This window comes from Apium graveolens, chromosome 11, assembly GCF_009905375.1.
Source record: "Apium graveolens cultivar Ventura chromosome 11, ASM990537v1, whole genome shotgun sequence".
NCBI classification, from domain to species: domain Eukaryota; kingdom Viridiplantae; phylum Streptophyta; class Magnoliopsida; order Apiales; family Apiaceae; genus Apium; species Apium graveolens.
The window spans coordinates 100,236,176-100,244,785 of NC_133657.1; the positions used below are offsets into that span (position 1 = coordinate 100,236,176).

The following is an 8,610-nucleotide window of genomic DNA, read 5'->3' on the forward strand; positions in this document are numbered from 1 at the left end:
TTTAAAAGAAAAATCCAGAAACAAGATTCAGGAATTGGGTTGGGGGTTTGGTGGATCGAAACCGGGTCGAGGAAATCAGGCAAACGGGTCCTCAAGAATCACCCGGGTCGGGTCAACGTCGGCCGGAATCTGAGATTTCCCGGCGATGTTACCGACTCCGGTGACCTTGATTTCAGCCCCAAACAACCTACTTGCTTCCCTACGACTACGTTTAGCACTTCTAATCCAACAACAACACAACACAGCCATATTACCACACCACCTCGCCGTTATACGATACCGGAAACCGAACAAATCAGTCGAGAAGCCATGGAAGCCGACGAAGTCGAGCTTTTCTGGCGAAATGACGATTGGCTTCAGTTCTTAACTAATCACAACGATTTATATATGAAAATAAAGCTGGGATTTTCTATAATCTAATAACACTAACCACATCAACAAACAATCAGTGTACAACCCAGAAAATCGAAAAGTAAAAACCAAAAATTCAAGAACTCGTTTATACTTTTTCGGGGGTTATATTCATCAATTCTACATAACATTCATTTTCAAATTCCATGATAAAGCTTATCTAAGCATCAAAACCATCAAATGATTCGTAAATCAAAAAGCCCCAAATTTCCACTCAAGAACACCAAGAACCCTAATTTCGAATTTTCGGAAAATCAAACCTCAATTATTATATGTTACTGAACTCTATTTTTGAAGTATAATATATGGACTTGTACAGAAAAACATGCTCTTCAACATGGAATCATCAAAACAATCAGATAATCATGTTTGCAAAAATTCAAATTTTAAAGCATATAATTTCGAATTTTTAAAATTTAATAATTTGATACATGCTAAATCCGCCGTGAAATTGATTGTAGATTCTAAAAGTACTTTTTACAAGCTTCGATTCAACTTCTTACACACTCAAATCGGAGTTCGATAACGCTTTCATTTGTGAGTTTGATTTTCAAGAACGCGCTATTTTTAGGGCTTTCTCTGTATTTTATCAGTTTCTACTGATTTATTATGATTATACTAATAAAATGAAATACTAAAAGGGCTATTTATATTTATGGAATTATTGATACGAGTTGGATCGTATTGGATCGATAATTAAGTTACTTAGCCACTAAGTAACTGCAAAGACGTTCCGATTTGTTACACATATTGGATAATTATTCAAACCGGGCTTTTTATAAAACATGTTATACGAAAATAACGTAATATTATCCTGTCTTTCGAGAATACGGGTTTTGTTGATTTATCGAAATGATTATCGTATCGAAAATTTTACGTCGGGACGTACGCGAGTCAAACCGTAATTCGGATTGAAAAAGTTAAAACACGGAAAATGTCCGGAATTATCAGATTAGGTTAGGAAGGTGTTTTCCAAAGAGTTTCGGGTTATTAAAACGCAAAAACGGTTGAAGTTGGACGATTCCCGATTTTATAAATTAGTTTTATAATTTATCAGAAATTAATTATTAAACCTATAAATCCTTATAAAAACATATAACAACCCAAAAAATACCAGAAAAAAAATACCAGAATGATCTATACTTTATTTTGGTCTTATTAAAAATGAAAGTACTTACACTTTATCACATATAAACACCCAAATATCAATAGCAATCATCAGACAATTCACCAAAATTCACATAATACTCAAATAATAATTATTTATTGATAAAAATAATTGTACGATATTTCCCGGATATTACAAAAGTTACTGATGGTGATGGTGATAAAATCCGGTTGCCAATGTTCCAATTGTTCCTATTGCTCAACAACCTCAACATTCTAAAAGATCTGTTTCTTCAGGACAAGGAAAGTCTACTGGCAATCATGAAGCCAAACACAAGGCTACTGATGATTCTCCTGAGACTGGTGATGTTACAATCTCTAACGTAGAAGATGCTAAGGGATTATTCTTTCCTTACAGACACAAGGAAACGAGAGAAGAGATTGTTCTGTACTACAAAGATAAAAAGTTTGAGCAAAAGAATGTTAGGAGTGCTCTTGGAATGATAACTAAAGAATTTCTTGATCTAACAACTGAAGAAGCAGTTATGCAACAGGAGTTAATGGATCAAATTGAGGCTGAAGTCAAAACCTCTAAAGGAAGAGGAAAAAGAGGTGGAAGATCAACAAGAGTAAGAAGAAGAGGAGGAAGAGGAAAGACTTCTGAATCAAGTCAAATTGTTAAAATTGATTCTACATTTCTGAATGTCTTATCTAAAGAAGGTTATGTTCCTGTACAAGGACATAAATCAACAGAAGAAGTTCAGAAGACTAAAGAGATGATTGTTCAAAGGAAGAAAAGATCAACCATTGACATTGCTCAAGTTGATATAACTAATGCAAATGTAACTCTTGAGGCAGACACAAATACCAAGGATAAAACAAATCCTGATATTGAAAATCTGATAGCTGATTTTGACACTGATGAAAAGGTGGTCAAAGTATTGGATCAATTGGTTCTTACTACAATGGTCGATTCTTATAATTCAGAGGTTGATGAACAAGAAAGAATTGACAGAATGAAAGCTGATCAAGCATGTAGTGATTATGTGCAGAGAATTCTAAATTCAGAGAGAAAGCTATGATTAAAGAAAAGGGAAGATTTATGATCTACCTAAAAGTTATGATCCTATCAGAAAACATGATAGAAGATGGAAAGATATTGGTTCATTCAGTTATCCTAAAGGGTTCAAACATATTAAATATGTGTCTGCATGACTAGGAGATTCTATTTCAGAACATAAAGATGTTGACAAGTCCATCAAGAAACCTTCTTGGGTGGAACATAATGAAAGGCTGAAGCTTGTCAAAACTGGAACCAGAGGATGTATTGGCCATTCTGGAATGGAAATTTTGAGGTCTGATTTACTGGACACAAATATTCTGACTGACAATCTTGGTGAAAGAGTTATTTTTTCACATCTTGTAAAGATTGAAGCCGTGAAGATTATATATAGGAAGATAAATTTTGATGATGTCAGAGAGGAGATTCTGTACTTTTTGAGAGATGGTAAAGTAAAGAGTTTTACTTTACAGCAACTCTTGATGAAGACTGTGAAAGAGTTGAAATACATTCACTATCTTCTTAGAGTTGAGAATAATGTCACCAGTATTTGGTCTTCTATGATACTTGAAAGTATCAAAAGAAGAGTCATGAACAAAGAAGATAAATACAATGGTGATTATGTTCTTATGTACAAAACTTATACTGGTCAAAAAATGAAGATGCAAAAGGGAGCTGCAGTTTTAAAAGTTTTTCTCAACAATCCTTAGTTATCTTTCAGTCCTGATCATGATGATGTCAGTTTTAGATTTATACTGATTAGTGATCTGAAATTGAATAAAAGCTCGATTTCTAAACTGAGATCATCCATCTATCAGCTTGGAGAAGATACTGAAGAGAAGAAAGAGTTCAAGAAAAAGCTTGTTAAAGTCCTACAAGACAAGAGGAAGAAAGGTTGAATAACTTTCTGGAAACAACTGTCAGTTATCTTAGGATACTGAAGTAAGCTTAACTCCTTATATATTTTGTAATTAGTTTTGGCATCATTAAGAATCGAATTTGTGCTTCATTACAAAAAGCATAAATTGGGGGAGATTGTTACATGCTGATTCTCAATGACCAGAAGAAGCTCAGGATATGACTGTGTTTAGATGTCATCAGTATTTGGTGTGTCATCAGGATTTGATGCATCATCAGTATTTGCATGTCATCAGCATCTGAAGGCGGTCAGTTATGAAGATTGATTATGTTCGATGGATATTTTTTACGTTCTGAGTGATAGGACTTTATGTATTCAGTCAAAGATATGTATCATTTTCTGTTAGTAATTGATAATGCATATCTTAGATTGATTTGTAGCAGCTGTGTGTTTATATAAACACAGTTTGGGTCATCACATAGTGATTAACTCGAGTATTGTACAACCTAGCAACTCTCAAGAATATCAATATTTTTTGAGAGAGTTTATAACAGTTTTTATCAGAAATATAAAGAACTTTTATATTTTTATACTTGTTCGAAATATTTATACAATTATATCCAAACCCCTTAAATAATTGTAGTATTAGTGGGCAACACACCAAAATTTACCACCATCTGCGATGAGTTTCGGCCTTTGGTGGGCCGGTGGTGGTGATGATGCTTCACTGAGCTCTATAATATGTTAAAACTTAATTTTAATTCGTGTATGTTAAGTTTCAGTTGAAATTTTGAATTTCGGTTTCATTTAATTCAAGTTTAATTCAGTTTTGATGTTTTTTTATGATTATAGCTCGATTATGTCTTAAATATAAGATTATATCGATGAATGTTTAATATTGTTTTGATGCAGATTTTCTAAGGGTTTACATTTTGAATTTTGGTTCGGTTTTTGCATTTAAGTTGATTATATAATTATTTTATGTGCTTAATTGTGTTGTTAGATCATGCATGTTTATTTTAGCTAAATTTCAGATTTTAAATGGTTGCCGATTATGAGTTTTATTTCGAGATTGTAGATTTTAGTTCGTATTAGGTTGTAAAACTCGTATAATGCCTTGTTTATATGAATAAATTCTTGAAGTATGCCTATTAACACTTGGTGCAGCTCTGGTTATGTGATTGATGGATTAGTTAGTATGTGTAGTATATTATTTAGTATAATTGAGTTAAATCGAATATAAATTGGTGAATCGAGATGTTAGTTTCGAGATATGATCTTAGAATATGAAATGTTAATGTACGTAGTTAGTTAACACTTGGAGTATAATTATAATGTTGTTGTGGATTGTGATTGTTGAATGGTGTCGATATGATATCGACTGGTAGTCTGATGAATAAAGGAGGTGCTACCCGATTTTAAAAAAATATATGTTCGTCTCATCAATGAATAATTAATTAAATATAAATTTGATCTCACTAATTTAAGTTACATTTTCAAAAAAATATTTCCAAATAACTACTATCATATATTCCATTTGGTGAAATATTTTGCAACAACAATTCTTAAAACCTATTTTATGTAACTAAACTTATATATAGTTGCTTTCGAAAAATGTTTTCAAAACTTAATCTCAAATTATGTAACCTTGAATGATTTTACGTGTTTACCTGAAATGTGTGATTAATTGTGTAAATATCATTCGAGTATACTTTCTTGTATTATTATGTGTATAAGTATAAGTTGAGATATGTTATCGAAAAGGTGGTTGGAGTTCGACATTTTATATTAAAACGTCGATTAGAATGTAAGTACTGAAGTAATCAATACACCATAAACGGCCTTCTACTACATAATTACGTGATGTTGCCGTAGATAATGTTGCAATAGTTATATGATAATGTACCATACTGCAACATGTTTTAATTATGTTAGCATAGGTCTTGTAAAGTATTGTCAATACATATATTAATAAAAATATTCAATTTTTTATTAAAAAATATTTAAATAAATGCTGATGTGACAGAGCTGGGTCCCCACACTGCTGACGTGGCAGGTGAGTCACCCCATATGGGTCCCACCTTGCTGACGTGGCAGGTGGACCCCTGCTGACGTGTCAGTGGGTCCCCCATATGGGCCCCACTCTGTTGACGTGGCAGTGGGATCCTGCTGACTGTTTTTGAGATAATATAGCAGTCAAAGCAGTCAAAATAGACTATGCCATGTATGCGCTACTGTCCCGAATGAAGTATCGATTCCTTTAAATTAAAATTTCGACGATCCGTCCATACAGATGTTAGGTACTATCGATTTTAGGGGTGTACCATCATTTTTAGGATTTTACATATTTATTTTATGAGATAATATAGCGGTCAAAGCAGTCAGAATAAATTAATCCTTGTATGTACTACTATCCCGAATGATGTATCGATTCTTTTAAAATAAAATTTCGACGATCCGTCTGGACGGATGTTAGAAACTCTCGATTTTAGGGGTGTACCATTATTTTTTAAATATTTATAGTTAATATATAATTTTTTTTCTAAATATTTAATTATGTATAAATGAGGGTCCAGATTAATTAGATAATACAGGAGCTTCTGCGAGTTTCGTAGCTAATTATTGTTATATGTTAATCTAGTAAAAAAATTAGTGAAGAAGCAGGGGAAATCTAAAGATTAATGAATTCTACTCGTTGTCTTTGCGTAATTTTTAGGTTTAAAATTTTAATCTTGTATCAAGGTAGCTAGTTCGTTTGTTGCAAGTTAAATTTTACGACTGAACTATATAAGTTTATGAATTAGGATGCTAAACTTTATATTATTTGAGTGAATTATGTTAAAACTATTATGATTTGATCTCTATGATGTTTATCACAGACTTACATGAATCCGTTACAGGACAATCCTGCATATGCTGTTGTGAAGTAAGATGATTCGTGTGCTATTTTATTTGTGGTTATTTTTTTCTTAATTTTGATCTTTAGCCTTTGTTCAACATTTACTTGTATATTGATTTGAAGTAGCTGATAACATTTTTCCGGGCAATACTTCGTCGATCCTAATGATACTGTTGCTTAAAAGGTAAGGATTACTCTTCAACGGTTATTGTCATGTTTGGGTTTTCAAAGTTTCTAGTGACCCTCTAATAGAATGAATTTACAAACGTTGTTGTAAAATACTACTAATCTACATGGTTCATGAGAGTGTTAGTCATTTTTTTTGCAGGTTGTTGTTCACAAGAATAGTCCAAGAGGGCCGATACATTTCCGACGTGCCGGACCCAGTCAAAAGGTAAGCTCTCTATAGTCTACAATTGACATTGCAGACTATATATCCTAATGATATTGCTGAATGTTTTGTTCAGGTGTACTTTGAATCTGATGATGTTCACGCGTGCATTGTGACATGTGGAGGTTTGTGCCCTGGTCTCAACACAGTAATCAGGGAGATAGTATGCGGCTTGTGTCATATGTATGGAGTAAAGAGAGTAGTTGGCATATATGTAAGTCGGTCTTTGTTACGAATTTGTCGTTATCTTTAGTAGCACAAAAAAAAGTAGAATTACAAGACACCAGGGCAAGGATAGAGAAATTCCGTTTCTCGTTCTTTCTATTATCTGCTCTTTGAATTTTAGTCAAAATGCCCTTAAACGCTTAAAAATATGATATTTATCCTTTGTTATTACTCCTGTCAATGATAACTCTATGTTGTGTCACTAAATTAGGCACATACCTATTGTGCTTCTTTCTTTACTAATTGTGCAACACAATGAATTTATCTGGTGGCTTTTCATATCTAAAACATTTGGTGGCTCTGTAGGGAGGATACAGAGGCTTCTACTCCAAAAACACTATTCCTTTGAACCCTAAGGTTGTCAACAATATACATAAATGCGGTGGAACCATAATTGGGGCATCACGTGGTGGTCATGATACTAAGAAAATAGTCGACTGCATTCAGGATCGAGGAATTAATCAGGTTTGCATAAAAGATCGCCCGAATCAGGGTATAGGTTTCTTTTCGTTAGTTTAAACTAGGTTTAATCCTATTTTATTTGATAAACATCTGTGCACCAAGTTTATATTATTGGAGGAGATGGAACACAGAAAGGGGCAGCGGTGATTTTTGAGGTATATTTGATTAAGTGATGTTTATTTTTCACTGTTGTCATTTTTGTAGCAATCCATGAATCAATACTATTTACAAATTGGGATAAATAGAGACTACTGTCCATAGAAACTTACAGATTATTAGTAAGACTTTTGCTCCTTCTAACTTGCAGGAAATTAGAAGGCGTGGTCTCAAAGTTGCAGTTGCTGGAATTCCAAAAACTATTGATAATGACATTCTGGTATATCCTTGAACCAAAATTTGATCCGGATTCTTGCTTGCTATGATTCTAGTGGTTTCTATAATAACTGCGACTAATTTATCCTATACCAAACTTTAGTAGGTGATACTATTCTTTGCTACACAGGTTATTGATAAATCCTTTGGCTTTGATAGTGCTGTCGAGGAAGCTCAACGAGCTATAAATGCAGCTCATGTTGAAGCTGAAAGTACTGAGAATGGTATCGGGCTAGTAAAGTTGATGGGTCACAACAGCGGTAGGAATCAATCAACTACTTATTCAGTTTATGGTCATTAGAACCAATTGAACATGCTTTGAAGAGACAACAATGTGGATTGAATCCTGATTCTAATAATCTATCAATTATTATTGAGTCGCTTAGTTTGACAGCTGACCTCAAAGAGAGTATTGCATTAGAAAAGGAGAGGATGAGAGTTGTGACTAATAAAAGCCAAGGGGATATAGATCTTACTAACCAGTTGGTTCGTGGCAGAGCAGTAACAAGATTCTACAGAAATGGGTAAAATGGACGTCAAATTTGTTAGCACAGCTGAAGAATCTGAAATATGTGCTCTCTATTTTCCGTGATGCTAAAGTAGCTGCCAGATTAATTAGTTAAGTTAATTGTGATTCCTGTATAATAGACTTGTAATGTTTGTAGATTAGTAGATTAGTTCATCAGTACTGGTGATATTGTATTGTGTTTCTGTTGACTTTGATTGAAAAAAAGGAACTGGGCTTTAATGTAAGCAGAAAGTATATTTCAAATTTTGTCCATTGTTATTGCGTTGCAATAGATATTAAAAATGTTGCAAATAGG

At 33.3% G+C, this 8,610-nt stretch overlaps 1 long non-coding RNA gene across 1 annotated transcript; it reads left to right on the plus strand.

Annotated features, from left to right (window-relative positions):
- Window positions 1-6,791: 6,791 nt before the first annotated feature.
- LOC141698651 (uncharacterized) lies at window positions 6,792-8,361 on the plus strand. The gene is made up of 4 exons (XR_012565192.1): window positions 6,792-6,941; window positions 7,259-7,569; window positions 7,722-7,790; window positions 7,917-8,361. It is a non-coding gene; the product is annotated as an uncharacterized LOC141698651 (long non-coding RNA).
- The last annotated feature ends 249 nt before the right edge of the window (window positions 8,362-8,610 follow it).